At 33.7% G+C, this 21,075-nt stretch overlaps 1 long non-coding RNA gene across 2 annotated transcripts in view; it reads right to left on the bottom strand.

Annotated features, from left to right (window-relative positions):
* Window positions 1-21,075, bottom strand: part of LOC145296122 (uncharacterized) — a 469,746-nt gene that overhangs the window by 71,268 nt on the left and 377,403 nt on the right. The gene's annotated exons all lie outside the window — the stretch shown is intronic.

Below are 21,075 nucleotides of genomic sequence, written 5' to 3'. Positions count from 1 at the left end.
ATTTTTGACAGAGACGACAGATTTTCACAAGATAAGTATCGTTTTGAAGCTCGACCCTTCAGATGACAAATACCGAAAAATTGGCTAAAAACATTAATTTCTTCACTCTCAACTAGGCACTTTTCTACAGGGAGGGGTCGCTTTTTTCACCGATATTTTCGAAAGTTATCCCCTCTTTTCGATTGGCTAGCCTTAATTTAAACCTACATCACTTCCGGTTTGGTGATGGTCGTAACAGCAAAGACATCACGTTTTTCCCCCGTTTTTTTCCTCCTTTGCGGTATAGGTTCGAGCCTGCCTTCCTACTACCACTTTTTTTTTTCTTTTTTTTTTTTTTGCTCAACACATACCTCCAAACACCCGGTAAATGCCGGGCTGAAATGCTAGTAGATATATAAAGTTATTAAAAAAAAACCAAAACATGAAATTAAGTTTCTCTCTCTTTTTTATGCAAACGCTTGAATTTTCCTTATAGTACGTCTGTATGTATATATGCCTAACATACGTGCTCTGAAGGTGGACATTTAGATTGATATTCGAAATATCATTTATAGAATGCATACCTTAATATACCTACACTTTCTTACAGTATATGGTATATATATATATATATATATATATATATATATATATATATATATATATATATATATATATAATATTTTTATGTATCTACATTAGAATTCATGCATCTACTTTTAGTTTTTACTTCATCAGTGTTGAATAGTAATACCCTGACGAGTCCTCACGAGAATGAAACGCAAAATACTCTGTGTAGCTAAATTGCCATATATATTATCATCACTTATCTATAAAAGTGAGAATGTGTGTGTGTGAGGACACTTCTCAATTTATATACTCAACGATTTTTTTATCTACAGATTTGAAATTTGATATATAATGTATTCAGACATGTGAAAACTTTTTAAGCGGTTTCATCCGGCAAAAAAGGCTGTTAAGGGGAGGGGGGGGGGTTACAATTTAAAAATTGGTACCTGTAGGCCATCGGATTTTTTTTATCACTTTGTCAATTGTTTCATGACTACACGTGCACGAATTGTTCACATTATCTTAAGAGTAAGTAGGTTTGAAAACACGTTTTAAGCCCTGTCACGCTGGCCTAATGGTTATCGTATTTGACTCACTGTCTTTAGGTTTCGGTTTCGAGCTCCGCTCGAGTATCATTTTTTTTTTTTTTTTTTTTTTACTTAAAAGAAATGAACTGTTTAGAAAAAAAAAAACATAATACTTGCATACACATGTCTCAGTTTCTTTCCATATTTTTTACTTCCTTTTTCTAAAAGGAATTTAACCTTACGTTTAATACCGGCTAACACCTTCTCATTATATATATACTAGCATGGGTGCCCGGCGTTGCCCGGGTGTTTGGACGTGTATACTGAGCAAAAAAAAACAAAAAAAAACAAAACAAAAAAAACCGTCAATTTTTTTAACTTTGACCCCTATTATGGTGACCCCTTAACATTTATTGTTTTGGGCTCAAATCAAGTTATTAAGTTAGATCCATGTCCAAGGAACCTATATCTAAAATTTCAAGTGTTTAGACCCAAAATTGTCGGAGGAGTTTGGTAGAGTTCTTAAAGGTCAAATCGTTGAACTTTGACCCATTAACAGCGAAATTTCTGGCCCAAAACTGATCACATAGATTTTCCCAAATCTCAGTACCCTGTATATCAAATTTCAAAACTGTAGACTAAAAATTGACAGAGTTATTGCGTAGGGCAATGTACACACACACGTTCACTTATATATATATATATATATATATATATATATATATATATATAGGGTGACCCCCCCCCCCAAAACGGACCCCAACTCTAATTAGGCCCCGTTTCTTAGTGTTGTGTCCGAATGAAATGAAACTTTGGTCATAACTAGTTTATTATATTCAAAACATCACATCAAAACACTAGGGTGTTTAGCCTTTTTTTTCTTCTCCGTTCTACAGCATATGCTCTAGATGGCCTCCATTTAGCTTGTTGTTTTGGGGCCACCCTGTATATATATATATATATATATATATATATATATATATATATATATATATATATAAGTTAAAGGTATTCAAGAGGGAAAACACATGAATTAAAACGAGGTTATTAAGAGTGCTCAATAAAAAAGAGCTAAATATAATATTTTTTTATTTATATAGACAAATATTACATAGTCGCTACTGAACATGCTAATGTTTCGGACAAGTGGTTGGCAATAACCAGAAGTCCTCGTCAGGCGACGTAATAAAGCTTACTTGCCAATGAAGGCATCTGGTTCTCAAAAAAAAAAAAAAAAAAAAAAAAGTTCTATTAGATTAACATTTTTTTTTTGTTCTTGCCAACCAATTGTCCGAAACATTAGCACGTACAGTAGCGACTATGTAATATATATATATATATATATATATATATATATATATATATAATTTATTTATACAAACATTGATGGCTACATATGTGCAGGTTCTCGACGATAATTCTTGGCCTGAAGAATGTAATCCCCCCAACGCGGGTGATTACAGAAACATGTATGCACATATGTAGCCATCAATGTTTGTATAAATAAATTTAATATACCTGCTCTGTTCACTCATTGAGCACTCTTTGGTAGACATGTTCTTTCATTGGATGTACTTCTAGGAAGCTAAACTCTACTGGCTATAAATATATATATATATATATAACTTCCTTTATTCATTGAATAAAAACTAAAACAAATGTGACCCGTTTGGCCATCGATTAAGCTTGGGTAAAATTGTTTGAATTAGGAAAAAGTGAGTTTGAATAAATATTTAAAAACATTAAAATAAAATTAAATGAAGTTAAATTGGCCTCTTTCTGTGCGATATATATATATATATATATATATATATATATATATATATATATATATATATATATATATAACTGTGTTTCGCAATAATGACGTGCAGTTACTGCAGCGGTAGATTATCACGGAACAGCACAAATAGGTCAGGAGGGAATGTTGTGCTTGCTTCGCTTACATAATAACGCGAGTGCGCGTTGCCGATGTGGATTAACCATTGGTGAAGGTGCATGTAGGGAAGGGGTGGAGGGTGAAAAGGAAAAGTCGAGGTTGATTATCGTGACTACACGAGGTGGCCAGTCATGATGGGGGTGATGGGTAGTTTTCTGTTTCGGATGAGGAGTTGTGGGGGTACGGAAATCACTTGGCGGCGAAAGTGGCGGGTAGACAAGAGAGAGAGAGAGAGAGAGAAAGAGGGTGGGTGGGTGAAGTGCAGAAAACGCGGAGGTTCGTAATAATGAGGACATTTTTTTTTCTCTCTCTCTCACACACACACATAAGCACTCGCAGTTGAGACCAGCTGTTAGGTGTGCATTTATTTATTTACTTGTTAGCTAAGCACACACACACACACACACACACACACACACACACACACACACACACACACACACACACACAGAGTAAAATACGCTTAAATATGAAATTTAGATTAATGCAGATTTCGTATTTATTATTATATTATATTGAACCCAATATATATAGTAATGATTTAAAAAAAAAAAAATTACTCGTGCCGTGCAGGTGCACTGTGCAGCTGCAGCACCATCGAGAATCGAAACCAAAACGTTTAGCTTACAATTTACTTTTTCCTTGGACATTAATCCCTGGGCTATGACGACATGTTTGCTGCAAGGCTAAAAATTAAAAGATGAACCAATAGCTATAACGTTACGCATGCATACTCGTAAGGCCGTCGTTCGACCTCCACCCAATAAATTCCATCTTTTTTTTTTTTTAATTTTCACACTTTTACACCGATTTTCTCCGGCTAAAACCCAAAATATAAAGTTTTGCATTGGTTCGAATACCTTTTATATGCAGTTTCATGTCTGTAAACCAAAAGCTGTAAGAGTTTGGTAGGCAAAATTTTTTAAACAAATATATATATACGCATACATAAATATATAGAAAGAGGTTTCTGTTTACTATAAGCCTTTTACACAAATAGTACGCAAGTATAAATCATGTAGAATATATGCATTAATATAAGTATAGGTAATAGTTAACTAAAGATGATCATCCCATAAGAAAACCGCAAAAACTAATAGGAAATTAAGTAAAATGAATTTTTAAACGAATATGCAAATTAGCTAGATCTTTTGCAGATGAATGCAATTCTACGACCCATATATAATAAAGTTGTATTTTCTTCTTAAACAAATAGGAAAAGTGTTTTAATATGAATATCAAAATACAAAAAATATAGGGATAACATTATGTTATTTGTTTTGCGATACTTTTTTGTATGAATTCAATTATTTATACATAAGAGCATTTTTACCTAAATGCGAGTTGGGAATAATTTATCCTTTTTACCAGTTTAGTACCTCGTGTCAGTGGATAATTATATTTTAAAACAACATATATATGCGGCTTCCAATTTGAGGGTACCAAATTGCTAAAAAGGAAAATTATGCCCAACTCGCATTTAGGTAAAAATGAATTGAATTCATTCAAAAGTATTAAATGAATAAATAAAATAAAATAATATATAACATCTACATAAAATACGATACATCCAGCAGTCGCGCGAGATAACCCAGGAGGTAGAGGTTTAGGCTTCTTTCCATGGGGTCCCGATTTAAAATTTAGCTAGATTCAGCCACTTTGACGAAACATGTCAGTGGATAATTATATTTTAAAACATTGTGTGTGTGTATATATATATATTGCTTATTGCCAGTCATGGCATTTTTTCTCTTCAAAATTTGAAAAGGTCTCAAACCTTTTTAATTTTTGTATTTTAATTTTTCTTGCCTGATGAAATCAAATATGATTGAAACGGTCTGCACACCGTAACAGAATATGACTGTATTTACATAAAGAACTGTTGCGAACCAGGATATAAATACCCTAATTCGCTACAAGAAAAAAAAAATAATGAAACGAATTGAATGAAGGAAACAAAGAACTCAAATGCGAGAATAAAATAAACATGTCGCTTATTTTCTGTTGAGAAATGAAAGTCTTGGGTGTACACGTGTTCATTCCGCTGTTGACGACTACGCGCATGGAAGAAAAGGGGAATGCAATAGAGAAACGCGAAGTGGCAAGCCGGCCTGTAGAAAGAGAGGGTTAAGCTCAGTTGAGCGTCGCGCACATGTCTGTTTTGATGGACCAAAGCCGAAGGGGAGAAAGAGTGAGAAAATCAATCCAGGTTATGGAGATAGAAAGCGTATAAAGTGTACGTACTGTCTGTTGGCTTTTTGTCCCACATAGTAGCAAGTGGTGTGAGGTACGTGCATGCGCCTGCCGAAACGGCGGTGGCTGGTGCGGCAACCAACCACCTCGGAAGGCAGGTCGGAAAAGGAAGAAGCCGCTTATTGCTCTTTATTTTATAGGTGTTTCCGGTGGTCTTTTGCGCATGTGTGGATTTCCTTTGAAAGGGGAAGTGACGTCGTCCATCTGTGCGTGTTGGCGTGTGTGTGTATACACGTGAATGCGAGTGTATGTATGCGAACGTGAATATATGTACGTGTGTGGACGTGGGCGCGTATGTTTGTGTGCGCGTATGCATATGACAAGTAATATAGCTTGAAATGTGAACGCATGTTTTTGTGCGAGACTAGAAAAGGCTCGCGCAGAATAAAAAAATATATATAATTTGCTCTCTTTGATTGAGCACTATCAACGACCTTTGCTGAAATTCAATTATTCTTAATTATTGGGTATCTTTGTATCTGGAATATATATATATATATATATATAATATGAGTTAAGGGCAAAGTAGATTCACCGATCAATATAATAATTAAGCAATTGATTTTGCGCTACGAAACAGATACTGTCAAGAATTGTATAAGTCAACTGAATTAAAAGAATAAATTATAAGATGGTCAACATCATGAATTTTGGAATATAACGTTTTGTCATTTATTCTCTATATTGCTCTGTAATTACATTGAGCTTCTTAAATAAGGACTGGTATATATTATAAGAAAATATATTTCTACAGAAATATATATGCGACTGGGGACTGCCTATTAATTTAATATTCCCGCGACTCTTTTTAAAAAATAAAAATAAATGACTCAACATGCATGCTGTATGGTCAAACCAGTAGAAATCATAAACAAACAAAATATACAACAAATGACTTTTATCAAATGTAAGAAAATAATATTTTTTTTTTACCGACCTGTATAGTTTTAAAGTGTGGAAACTCCTTGTAAGATTTACTATGTTTGAATTTGTTATCGTCACTTTTACTTAGCCAAACACGAGCAAAATAAATATAGCGGTCGATTTTGTTTGGACAGATCGCTAATTTCAAGCTTAAAATCTACTTATATAAAAAAGACACTTTGTGTGCGTGTGTGAGTTCGTTCCTTATGGACTCCAAAACGGCTGGTGCGATTTTTAAACTTTTCACACAAATGTACTTTATGTTTGCGAGTGTTCTTACATAGGTTTTGTATCAGAATGCCTCCGATAAGTATCAATGATAATAAAAGAAGGAACAGTCCGAATTTTATACAGTCTAACATCACTCCTTAGCCAAAGATCAAATCGAATTTGTTCCACAGGTTCAAATCTTCTACATATTAAATTTCAAATCTGTACGACCAAAAATTGACAGAGTAGTTTGATAGAGATCGTTCCTCACACAGACAAGATCACTTTTATATATACATAATTATAAAACTCTGTGGACCTTGCTTGCTTGCTTTCTTGCATCTTGTCTTCAACAATCAGGCGATTCTACCCTTTTAAAAAGGGATGACAGGTGAATATATATATATGTGCGAGTGTGTGGGAGGTGTGATGAGATTAATGGAAATAATATTCAGACAAAATAGAGAAATAAAAAGGAACAAATCGAGTTATGTGTTCATCAACGTTTCGTCTTTACTTTGAGATTTCATCCAGAGGAAGTCTCAAAATAAAGACGAAACGTTGATGAACACATAACTCGGTTTGTTCCTTTTTATTTCTCTCTCTCTCTCTCTCTGTATATATATATATATATATATATATATATATATATATATATATATATATATAAAATGCGCAGATCATGATGTTATAATTATGAGATCCCTCTCGTCCTCTAGACATTTATGCTTGATATAAATGTTAATTTCAACTGTATTTCTTGCAGTTAGCATTGATCATGTGGTTTGTTTCTTGCTAATGGAGTCAAATATGGCTTCGTGGCCAGATTCAAATCGTAACCCCCCTACACTGATGATTCCTGAAAGGATGAAACACTAGTGTCTGTAGATACTGAAAAAATAATTATAGTAATAATTATATATATGCATATGGGCGTGGCTCAGAGGTTAAGAAATACGGTAGAGAGTTGTGTGCTTTGGTTTCGATTCTAGCTGATGGCACTCAAGTCATATGTATATATATATATATATATATATATATATATATATATATATATACATATAGCTTTGATCTCACTACTATATATTAGGTTCAATATAATAATAAATTGAGAATTGTCTCTTTAATGATCAATATGTAATCTGCATGAATTAAAATATCATATTTAAGCATTTCTTACGACCGGGCAAGACCAAGCAGTCGGATATATAACTGTATTTTTCACTGAGGAATTGATATATGTCGTTGAAGATTTGTTTGGTACATCCATACCATTCAATGAAACATGTGTAAGATGCAACATATCAGTAATAAAATAATATGAACGTGAAAGAAATTCTTCTGTAGCTTTGAAATGTTTAATATAGTTTCATGTATCTGCATAAAATGTTATAGTTTTTGTATCGATTGTATAAAATAACGCCCGAGTCTGAATTTGTAAAAAAAAAAAAAAAAAAAAAAAAAAAAAAAATGAAGAAAGTGAGAATGAAAACTAGAATACAAGTATAAATTTGTAAAAAATAAAAAAAAAAATGAAAAATAAAAAAATAAAAATAGAAATAGATAAAAAAAAATGACAAAATTCTATATTCCAAATTTCAAGATGTTGACCATCTTACTGTTTATTTCCTCAAGTACATTGACATGCACAAATCATGTCAACTTACGTAAAGAAATAAGCAGTAAGATGGTCAACATCATCTTGAAATTTGGAATTTAAACTTTTGTCATTTATTTGTTATATACTCTGTAGTTTCATAGAGCTTCATAAATTGAAGGATTGGTATAAATAAAAAATGAAATATATTTGAATAAGTATATTTCCCATATATATATATATATATATATATATATATATATATATATATATATATATATATATAGGGAAATATACTTTATATATATTTCATTATTATAGTAAAAAAAATAATTATGACAGCCCCTTTAAGAAATGCGTTTCTTATCGTTGAGCACTTTCTGTTGAATTAAAAAGTCGGTCAATTTAGCTCTTATGCGTAGATCATCGTATAACGATTTGATCACTGTCTGTCTGACGTAATGAACATTTAAATTAAAAAATGTTTAAAATTCAACGCTATTTCACACGATTAATAGTAGCCGAATGGATACGGTCTCCGCAAATCGAGCCAGAGATGTCTCGTGTCGCGGGGTTCGAATCGTTCGACTGGTAGTAATCGTGACACCCTGCACTGAAGAATCCCGAAAGGATGAAACACTAGTGTCTGTAGGTATTTAATTATTATAGTAAAAAAAATAATTATATATATATATATATATATATATATATATATATATATAAATATATATAGCGTAGTATAATAGTATAATAATTCTCCAAGTAACAAATATCAAGTTTTCTCAGTTGGTCATCTCAAAAGATATCCATTGCAATATTTTTCTGTATTTCGACTAACATTTCTACAAAATTGTTATTGCTGCATATTTAGTCACATACTCGCCAGATATTTACCTTTAAAAAAACTTAAAAAACACCTTTATGGACAACTTACATGGTTCATGTAACCGAGTCACTCTGCCGTTCCTTCTCAGTGACAAAGATTGTTCTTTTTCTAAATTTACGAAATTTATATAAAAAATATTTAAAAAAAAAAAAAAAAGATCTTTTTCATGGTACAAAACTTTGTTTATGAGAATGATATTTAACCCATTACGATTGACATATACAAATGTATGTTTCAAGTAAACGATTAACCTATAATTGCTCTCAGAATTGAGCTGAATCATACACTATCGTAAGAAAAATCTTTTCCAAGGAAGAGATCACATTTTCTTCCAAAAACATAGCCATTCCTAAACACAAAACTTGACCAACTGCGAAAACTTGATAAATGGAGCTCGGAGAATTATATTACATTATATATGCCCTGGAACTCAATAAAAAGGCATTCATTGAACTTTTTACTTTTTTTGTAAATTTACAAAATTTATATAAAAAAAGATTTTTTATTATTAAAAACTTTATTTACGAGAAAGATTTTTTAATCCATTACGATTGGTATATACAAACTGAGTATGTTTTAAGTAAATGATTAACTTATATCTTTTTATCTATAAAAGTGAACGTGTCTGTCTGTCTGTGTGTCTGTCTGTCTGTGTACATTTCCCTACGCAATAACTCTGTCAATTTTTAGTCTATAGACTCGAAATTTGAAATACCGGGTACTGAGATTTGGGAAAATCGATGTGACGGGTGTCAGCCAGAAATTTGGCTGTTAAGGGGTCAAATTTCAACGATTTGACCTTTAAGAACTCTACCAAACTCCTCCGACAATTTTGGGTCTAGACACTTGAAATTTTAGATTTAGGTTCCTTGAACCTGGATCTAACTTAATATAGTGATTTGAGCCCGAAACAATAAATTTTAAGGGGTCATAATAGGGGTCAAAGTTTTAAAAAATTAACCATTTTTTTTTTGTTTTTTTGCTTTTTTTGCACAGCATACACCTCCAAACACCCGAGCAACGCCGGGCACCCCTGCTAGTATATATATATATATATATATATATATATATATATATATATATATATATATATCTGATGAGAAGGAAAGTATTTCTTCGAAACTCCGCGGATTAAGGACTATCCACTTATTTAGTGTTTCCTTTTCAAATTAAATATGTTTTTAACCCTTTTTCAAAGTGTTTTTTAACCTGTTTTATTGACTATTTGCTCTTTATATATATATATATATATATATATATATATGTATATATATTAATCTCAAGAAAGTTGAAGTATTTTATTAAAATATACTAAAATAAAATTATAAAACGCAGTTTAAATTCCTGAAAAAAAAAAACAAAAAAAAAACAATTAAATTCAACATATCGCAGACTTAGCACTTGATAAGCTGACTTTCTGCTAAAAAATCCACAATTACAAAATGGGATTATAATATATAACTGTGGAAAAAAAAAACTTAACTTAAATTATTAAATAGATAACAGGGATTATCAGCTGTTTACCAAATATATAAGTTACCCATGGACAGTTGTTCCATCAGCTATGACGTATCAGTGTGGTTAGAGGTAGTAAAACGGAAAACCTTTTATATATATATATATATATATATATATATATATATATATATATATATATATATATATATATATATATATATATATATATATATATACACACACACGTGTTGACACACCGGTTCTCGTCAGATCACAGAAGTTAAGCAACGTTGAGCCTGGTTAGTATCAGATGGGTGACCATTTGGGAATTCTAGGCGCTGTATGTGCTCTCCGCTTATCTCGGCATTTGTTTCCAGTCGTCCCGTACTTCACTTGCCATTGATATTTAACAATGCCGTCTCAGGAGAGGTGTGATTGGAGATTGCGCCCCTCCTGCTACAAAAATTCCACGCACAAGCAACCCTTCGTGGGTATCCATAGTCTGTCTAAGACTGAAGGAGCCTGTTATATATATATATATATATATATATATATATATATATATATATGATACAGTGAGTGTACTTACTGATCTCAATTTGTGAATACCTGCTTTGAAAAGATGCCTCCCCTCTCTATATAAAAAAAACTGACTTATTTACATGTTCCTTGATAAAAGCGGATAATTTCTGCTATCAAAATCTCCACACAAAAAAAAAAACAAACATTAATTATATGTGATAAAATAAAGCAAAGATCAAGTCACACCTGAAATATGAATGCGGATGCTGCTCATCATTAGCAGGTGTTTCTCACCGTACTTTATCAACCTCATCCCCACAACTCTACTCCTCTGCTGACAGGTATGCGTTACATTTTCTTCCCTCATATATCACTAACCTTCCACCTTTCTTTCAAAGGAGAAAACAGGTTATACCTCAATAACCAGCATCATCATCATTATCATCATCGGTTTAATATCCGTTTGTGATGTTATCAGATCAGACCGTCTGAAGATACCGGCTTCCTGACCTAAAATGCACCAGACATTGTTCTTTTTTTCTCCTTTCCCTTTGCAACCACTTAACCATCTTCACCTCTCAATATTAATGAATGAGAAACCATTTCGAGTTAAAATCTATTTAGTGTTACACTTGTAATCTTTAGAAAAACTCACTTGACATGTGTACATAAGCTGAAATAATTGCTAGGACCCCCCCCCCCCAAATAAAACAGAGTCTTCATACAAACGGAAGTTAGCGATTTCTTTTTCAGCATATGTATGCATTAGTAGTCAGCTATATGTTATATTCCTAAATACTTAGGAAATAAAGACAAACGTGAGTTACACCGAGTGGTATGTGTAATGGGGTTTATTTATAATACAGAAACGTAAGGCTGCTCGCCTAAGGTAAATAGAAGTACATAGTAACAAGTATGGGGAAGAAAGTCTGATAATCAACACGTAAGACTATCCGTCTTACTGCGACTGCTTGTCTGCCGCTGTCTGCCAAACAGTCCAATATATATATACAGTTTGTAACCGGTGTATAGCCAGTTATGTTCCTTCACAACACCTCCCCCTGAAGCTGAAATCTTCCTGATTTTAGCTTAAATACCTCTTCCTTTTAGGGTCAGGGCTTAATCTCCTGGTAACTTTTCTCTTTCTTGCGCTTTTCCTTCTGGTCAGCGTTACCCGGGGTAAAGGTTTCTGTCCAGCCCGTATGGTCGGTTCAGGTGAAATATTCATTGTTTGCGGTACACACGCTGGTTTTGGTATATCAAAAATATCGCACAATGTTTCCATTGGTGTCTCTTCCACATTTGGAGACAGTCTGGGACGTATTTGATTTCTGTGTCTTTTGCAGACAAAACTTAATCCTTGGATGGTATAGACCATGCTCCCAATCCTTTTTTTGATAATACCTTCAACCCACTGATTTCGTCCATTTTGAAAATTTTTGAAATATACATTTTCACCTGGGGAGAAGCACTTGGTATTAAGGTTTTCTTTTTTTAAAACTTTCTTTTTCTCTGGTAGCAGCCTATCGAAGACAGATCTTATCTTTCTTGCAAACATTAGCTCAGCCGGGGAAGAATTGACATTATTATTAGGATTTGGTGTCACCCTGTAAATTGCTAAAAATGTTTGAATACATTGTTCGTCTGTGTCCGTAGTAAGATTTTTCTTAAGTGCCCTTTTAAACGTATCTACAAATTTTTCGGCCAACCCATTCGATCGTGGATGGTACACAGGTGTTGTCATATGTAGAATATTTAGTGAGTCACAGAATTCTTTGAATTCATGAGCAGTAAATGCTGTTCCATTATCGCTCACTAAGGTTTTTGGCACTCCAAAACGGCTAAAAATTTCATTAAGCGCACTCACAGTGTTTTTTGCTGTTGGATGTCTAAACTTAAATATTTCTGGCCATTTTGAAAAAGAATCTACAATAATCAAGTAAAAATAACCATTTATAGGTCCCGCATAATCAATATGCAGACGTGACCAGGGTAGGTCCGTCTTTGGCCATGGCGTCGTTTTTACTGGAGGATCTCGAGCTGCTAATTAACATCCTCTGCATGTCTTGACACATTTTTCAACTTCCTTGTCCATACCAGGCCAGTACACATATCCTCTCATAAGGGATTTCATTCTCGAAATGCCCGGATGACCTGTATGAAATTCCTTCAGAATTTTCCTCTGTAACGTTAGTGGAATTACGATCCTCTCACCATACATGAGCACATCTTCACAGATGGAAAAAGGCGTTGTTTGATCTACCTTTTTATTTTTTTTTATCCATCCCAATTGATTTTTCATTTTCTTAATGAAAATGTCATTTACTGCCTCTTTTTTTATTTTTTCGAAAGTTACCGGAAGTTCACGTATCATATTACACATTGAACTTGTACATTCACTTTCGTCTTTAAGCGCAGCAATTACCGTTTCTTCGAAACTTTCGCTTCTTTTAGGGATCAACCGTGATAATGCATCTGCGTGTCCTAACTTTTTTGAGGATACATGTTCCATCTTAAACTGATAGTTTAAGAGGGTTACAGCCCATCGCTGTAATCGATTCGCAGTATGTGTGGGAATGCCTTTCTTTGATCCAAATATGGTAAGTAGGGGTTTATGGTCGGTTTGCAAAATAAAAGATCGTCCATGGAGAAATCGATTGTACTTTGTAATTCCAAATATTATCGACAGCGCCTCTTTTTCAATTTGGCTGTAATTTTTCTCCGCTGCAACCAACGTTCTTGAAGCATGGGCGATAGCTTTTGTCCTACCATCCTCATACTTGTGAAGTAATACAGCGCCAACACCGTAATCACTGGCGTCCGTTGCTAGTATTAGTTCCTTTTCTGGATTGAAATGTGCCAATGCTAAGTCTGACAGTAGACATCTTTTGATATTTTGGAAAGCAGATTCACATTCCTTATTCCAGTTCCATTTAACACCCTTTTTCAGTAACTCGTTAAGAGGAGCTCTTAAATTATATATGTTAGGGATGTAAATTGCATAGTATTGAACTAATCCCAAAAACGATTTTAATTTTGTCACTGAATCTGGAGCAGGCATCTTTTCAATTGCTTCAGTCCTTTGTGGATCCGGTCTTCGACCCTCTTTGTCGATTATTTGACCTAGATATTTAATTTTTTTCATAAAAAAATCGCATTTTTCTGGGCTCAATTTAAAACCAAATTCCTGTATTCTTTTGAATACTTCTTTTACATGCTTCTTATGATCTTGCAAATTTTCACTTTTAATTAGGATATCGTCAAGGTAGGCCATTGAAAATTCCAACCCTGCCAGCATCGTGTCCATAATTTGCTGGAAAATAGCAGGAGCAACCTTTAATCCAAAAGGAAGCCTCTTTAGCTTAAAAATGCCCTTATGAGTATTTATGCCTAAGTATTTGGAGCATTCATCGCTGATCTTAATTTGCAAGTAAGCATCTGAGAGGTCTATCTTAGAAAAAATTTTTCCTCCGTTAAGCTTAGAGAACAGATCTTCTGCGGACGGAAGGGGATAATTATGGTCCAATAGACAGTCATTTAAACCCGTTGAAAAATCTCCACAGACCCTTATTCTGTTATTTTTTTTCTTTACATACACGGTTGGACTTGCCCAATCTGTGTGGTTAACTTTTTCAATGACTTCCAGTTGTTGAAGTCTATCCAACTCTTTTTCGATTGCGTCCATCGCTGAAAAAGGCACATTCCTTTTAGGTTTGAATACTGGAGTGGCATTTTTCTTTAATTCAAATTTTGCCTCTGTCTTAATACAGAGTCCTAGTCCTTCGGCAAAAACATTGGGAAATTCAGTTTTCAAATCCTTCAGGAAGTCTTCCCTTTGGTTTGCTTTTTCTGCAGTTAAAACGTTACAAAACGAATTTATGGGTTTCTCCCATAAATTAAACAGGACAATCCAATCTACCCCAAACAGGCATGTATTCTTTCCTGGTACGACGTACACTTTGGATTTATGAGTCTGGTTAGCGAATGTCACTTTGCATTTTAATTCTCCCTTGAACTCTAATCTTTTGCCGCACACACTTCTCGCCGTCTTTCTGGTTTTCGTTAATTCAGGTCGACCTATCCTTTTCCATATATCTTCATTTATAATACTAATATCTGCACCGCTATCCAGAAGCAATGTAACCAGATGTCCATTTATCCGAACATCAACATATTTCCGTCTTTCGCAGCTTTTTTCTTTATTCATGCGAAGCGTATTTACATTATCGGTCCCTTGTCTTTTCTTCTGGGCACAGTATGTTCCCTTGTGACCTCTGAGACCACATTCATAACATATTTTGTTCCTAAACCAGCAGGTCTTATTGTTGTGTCTTAAACTACCACAACATTTACACTTTAGCTTTGGGTCTTTGTATCCTTTAAGGATCCTGTGTTCTTGGAACCTGGACTTTCTTGTGGTCCCTTGCCTTTTTACTTGCTGCACCTTAAAAATATTTTTCTCTTCAATGCGAGTGTTGTCTTTCTTTATGTTAATCAGACGTTGACACTCTTCAGTGACTTTTTGCAATGTTATGCTAGGATCCGCCTCCATAATTGTTAGGATCCGTGAACGTATATCTTTGTCCCTTGGTGCTGTGAGACCTTGTACAAAGATTAAACATTTAAATTGGTCTGCGGAAATTTCATTCAATTTAAATGATTCGCATAAACAGTTCACAGTGCAAGCATATTCTAGATAGTCTTCAGCTTCTGCCTTCTGAATGTTCAAACATTTGTATCTAGAGTGAAATAGGCTATCCCTTTTATCAAATATTTTCGACAAGGTACTAATTGTTTCCTCGAACGAAACCTCCTCCGGTTTTTTTGGTAGAATTAGATTTGCATACTTGGTGTTTTCATCAGTACCCAGTTTTTGTAGTAGCAGGGTAACTTTTTCCTCATCGGTCCAGTCTAAACATCTTTTCGTAAAAATTGTTTCGTATCTTCTGTAGTATGCAGGGAAAGTAACACCAGTATCCGGGGAGTAACGAAATTCCGTTAGTGAATTTGAAATACCCTCGGCAGAAAAATTAGTCTTCTTCCCGGTCGACGTTAGAATTAGCTTTTCTAAATTCTTTTGCTGTGTCGACATTTGTCGTTGTAATATGTTTGTTTGTTCTTGTTGTGCCTCTAAAGTTTTTTGTGTTCTTTCTTGTTGTTGTTGCAGCTGTTGCTGTAGCTGTTGTTGTTGAATTTGTTGTTGTTGTTGTTGTTGCGCTAAAAATTGTTGAGTCATTTTTGTCTGTTCCTGGATGCTAAGGGCTAGAGCCTTAGTTAACTCTGCTAATTGTTCCATGTTAGCTTCTAGTACAAAAATGTCTTTTCGAATTCTACACAATAATTCCAAAGAAAAATCGTAAATTTACGTATATCGTAAATTAGTAGCAATATGCAGACACAACACGTTTCAACAAAGTTCATCCATAGTAATTCAACAGGCTTTGTAAAATAATTCTTTTTTTTTTTTTTTTTTTTTTTTTTTTTTCAACAACGTAAGTTCATACACAAAATATTTCTTACTTCCCACGACAAATAGTTCCAATTATTTATATAAAGGCAATAACAAACAATTAATTTTCCAAAAAAAAAAATATATGGCTGCCGTTCCCACGTGGCATAAAATGGTACAATAGTCGTTGTATTTATATTTTTTCTTTCGAAACTCGTAATCCTTTAGTGTAGTTTCGAATTCAACTTGCGACCATTTTTTTTTTTTTTTTTTTTTTTACTTGTCAAAATAAATATAAATTCCACTTTACCTTGAACATGTTTCTATAATTTCTTGTGAGTTCTTTACGAAGAAAAATCCGTACTTTTCGCTACTTTAGGTAGGAAAAATGTTTAAATTCATTGACGCACGTGGTCAAAAATCCTTGTGTAGTTTGTTTTTTTCGTAAAACAAAAAATCCTTGCATTGTACACAGTCCTTGGTACGGTAATTTATCTCTGTTAAGAGAAAGAACATCCTTTCGTCGCCATTGTTATATTCCTAAATACTTAGGAAATAAAGACAAACGTGAGTTACACCGAGTGGTATGTGTAATGGGGTTTATTTATAATACAGAAACGTAAGGTTGCTCGCCTAAGGTAAATAGAAGTACATAGTAACAAGTATGGGGAAGAAAGTCTGATAATCAACACGTAAGACTATCCGTCTTACTGCGACTGCTTGTCTGCCGCTGTCTGCCGCTGTCTGCCAAACAGTCCAATATATATATACAGTTTGTAACCGGTGTATAGCCAGTTATGTTCCTTCACAACACTATATAACCAGAGATCTGAATCCATTTGCCTTATTTGGTGCTACTGGTGTTGTATGGGTGACAGACAACACCGGAAAATATTGGATCCGGGCAAAACCAGACGTAAATTGGATTGCTGATGATGACGTTAGCTCTATGTTCCGATTGAAGAATTGAGATCATGAAACAATGAGAAAAAATATCCAACTCTGGATTGAAATTGCTAAAAGTATGAAGTATAATATAATAGAGAAAGAATGTTAAAGTAAATGAACAGTAATTCCAACCAACGAAATTTTTAAATATAAAAATTAGTCAAAACAAAGACACAGAGAGAAGAGACAGAAGGTGACATACTTTAGCCGTCGTCCAACCGATCACCACCCCCATACTGAACCAAACTCTCTCACTTGACATATCATCACTGTAAAATAAATTAAACTTTGTTGATTCAATAAGTTGTTGTTTGATGACAAAAATTACGGTTATCAGAGTGTATATACTATGGCATGCATTTCGTAAAAGTATGTCTATAAAATATATAGACGACAATATAACACTAGATCAGGCTGTCTGAAGATATCAGGTTTCTGACCTAAAATGTACCAAAACATTGTTTATTTTAAAATTCAATTTTCACCCCAAACAAGACACAGTGCCACTTTGAAGTAGGGGGCTACTATCGGAGACATAAGTTACAGGGGCATTATGAAGGGAGATGAGTAGCAAGATGTTTGTTCACATTACACTTGAACTTCTGCATGTCAGTACAGTTGGGAAAGCAGAATCCTGGAAAGGAGTTCCAAAGTCTAACAGTTCTGGGGAAGAAACTATTGGAGTAGAAGGCTTTCTTACACCTAAGGATCTCTACTGTGAATGGGTGGGATTTAACTGCTTGTCGGGTTTGTCGGGGTATTTACATTGAGGGGGTACAAGTGCTTGTAGTTCGTCAGAGCATTCACCATTAAAATATTTGTAGAACAGGCAGAGGGATGCAACATTTTGTTAATGGGACAGAGGCTGAAGCCTAGATGACAGTTCAAGACCTATCAGATTGGTGATTCTCTTTTGAACCCTGTCCAGGAGTGCGAGACAGCAATTGCACCAGCCCAAACATGACAACAATACTCCATACTTGGGCGAACGGTGGCCTTATAGAGGTACAGGATACTTTCAGGCATAAGTAGTTTTCTAGCATGGTAGAGAGAGCTCACCTTCTTCGCAGCAGCCTTGGCAATGCTCTCAATGTATCTATTTTAGTTCATGTTCCCTGTGAACGTTAGGCCGAGGAGTTTAAAGGAAGTACTTTCAGGAATTTAAAGAAAGTTTGTTTTTTCCCTTTTAAAAATTCAATCATGCTCTGCAAAGTCAAAAAGTAACAATTTTCCTCTACAAAACAACCAAACTAAACACCATGAATAAATATTTGAAGATATGAAAAAACTTGAAGCACAAAATTCTTTTTCAAAAGTTACTGGATTCAACACTAAATAACGAAAAAAATTGGTTGATATGCTGGAAAACAAAACAAGCAAATCAAACACCATAAATAAAATATTTGAAAATATAAACAACTTGATACATAAAATCTTTTTTTTTTAATTATTGGATTCATCTTTAAATAATTGGAAAAGGGATGATATGCCGTAAATCCAAGCAATAAAGCAATGCAACCAAACTGTTTTACATACTGTTGGACGATTTTTAGAAATTTATTTCCAAACTATCTTGAAACTTAAACAGGTATAACAGAAGACCTGGGTTAAGAAATTGACTTGCAAACTAACTTAACTCTGGCCAGGCTGTAATCCCTTTTCTTCTCTCAAATCCATCTATTTCACTTCCACCTATGTTCTTCTTGGTCTTCCCCTGTCAACTGACCCTGCTACCTCAACTGTTCTACATCTACTGACCCAAGTACTCTCATCCATTCTTTCACCATTATATTCGGTTTAACACCTGCTTTATATGATGGCATCTGTTGGACGACTTCTAGAAAATAATTTCAAAACTATATCTGGCCAGTTGTTTTTTTTATTTCCTTTTTTTTTTTTGAATCCATATTTAAAGCATACTTCCACGTTTTTGTCAGCCCCCTCCCTTCCCCGATCATTTGATCCTGACAGCTTAAATGTTCTACATCTAATGCATCAAAAACCAACCTATCTCTGACCAAGTCTTTATTTATCCTTCATTCTCTCAATCGTATTCTTATCATTTTTTCCAATGTTGACCCTGCCAACTCTTCTACATGTATTAACCCAAGCCCTGTTAACCATACTTTTAATGTGACCAAACCAACAAAGTCTCCTGCTCTGCTGATTATCCTTTGATTTCTATCCATAGTAAAGTTTCTTTATATAAAAAAAACCACAACATCTTCTGTTCAGCACACATCGATTTACAAGGGGCCTTCAATAAGTTTCCAGACTTTTTTCATATGAGCACTTTTACACACATGAAACTCTAGTCCACCTTGAAGTAATCTTCTCCGGCTGTAATGCACTTGTTGTACCTTTCCAACAACATCTGGAAGACCCCATGGAATTCCTCTTGTGTGAGCATCTCAATGACATCTTTCATATCAATGTTCTCATAACGACAGCCTCAAAGGTTTTCCTTGAGCTTAGGGAATAACCAAAAGTCACAACGAGCAAGGTCTGGACTCTAGGGAGGGTGAGGAACTGTCTTGATGCCCATCTTGATAATTTGTGATTAGAATGAAGTTGTGAACTGCATCCTTGGGACAAACTGCGTGCAAATCTTCCGCATCTTCAGTTCCTTGTGAATAATTGTGCACAGTTCCCACACCGACTTCAAGCTGTGCACTTATTGTCTCTATAGACACACGACGGTCCTTATCAAAGAAATTCTTTATTTGGCCCATCAGCTCTGATGTTCTGACTTCCTTACTCCTCCCACACCTCTCATCATCCCTCACAGACTGCTTACCTTTGTTGAATCTCTTATGCCGCTCAAAAACTGATGCTCAATTCATGCAAGATGGCCCAAAAGCAGTCTGAAGCATTCCATATGTTTCTGTGGAATTTTTCCCAAATTTAAAACAGGATATTATTGCATATCATTCTTCTAAAGTTTCCTCACGTCCAGAAAGAGAAGTTTGGATCATTTTATCTACTATTCTTATTTTGTTTGCTATTTTCGCAACGTTTCGACCGATGTAATCTCCATTCTTTAAGCGCCTCTTTTGAAGTTGGGAAATTTTATGTTGAACTCGTCGGGAACCTATTACACAATTCCAAACCGAACCCTCCTCGATATATAAGATTTAAAACCACCCGTCACTACATTCACAAGCCATCTTCCTTTAATATATATATATTTTTAAATATCAAATATTTTTTTCTTTAAAATATCAAATACCTTTTTCCTTAAAATATCAAATACCTTTTTCTTTAAAATATCAAATACCTTTTTCTTTAAAATATCAAATACCTTTTTCTTTAAAATATCAAATACATTTTTCTTTAAAATATCAAATACATTTTTCTTTAAAATATCAAATACCTTTTACTTTAAAATATCAAATACCTTTTTCTTTAAAATATCAAATACCTTTTTCTTTAAAATATCAAATATCTTTTTCTTTAAAATATCAAATACCTTTTTCTTTAAAATATCAAATACCTTTTTCTTTAAAATATCAAATATCTTTTTCTTTAAAATATCAAATACCTTTTTCTTTAAAATATCAAATACCTTTTTCTTTAAAATATCAAATATCTTTTTCTTTAAAATATCAAATACCTTTTTCTTTAAAATATCAAATACCTTTTTCTTTAAAATATCAAATACCTTTTTCTTTAAAATATCAAATATTTTTTTCTTTAAAATATCAAATATTTTTTTCTTTAAAATATCAAATACCTTTTACTTTAAAATATCAAATATTTTTTTCTTTAAAATATCAAATACCTTTTTCTTTAAAATATCAAATACCTTTTTCT

This window comes from Euprymna scolopes, chromosome 16, assembly GCF_053919585.1.
Source record: "Euprymna scolopes isolate OS-2025 chromosome 16, ASM5391958v1, whole genome shotgun sequence".
NCBI lineage: Eukaryota > Metazoa > Mollusca > Cephalopoda > Sepiida > Sepiolidae > Euprymna > Euprymna scolopes.
This window is presented reverse-complemented; position numbering and strand designations above follow the sequence as displayed.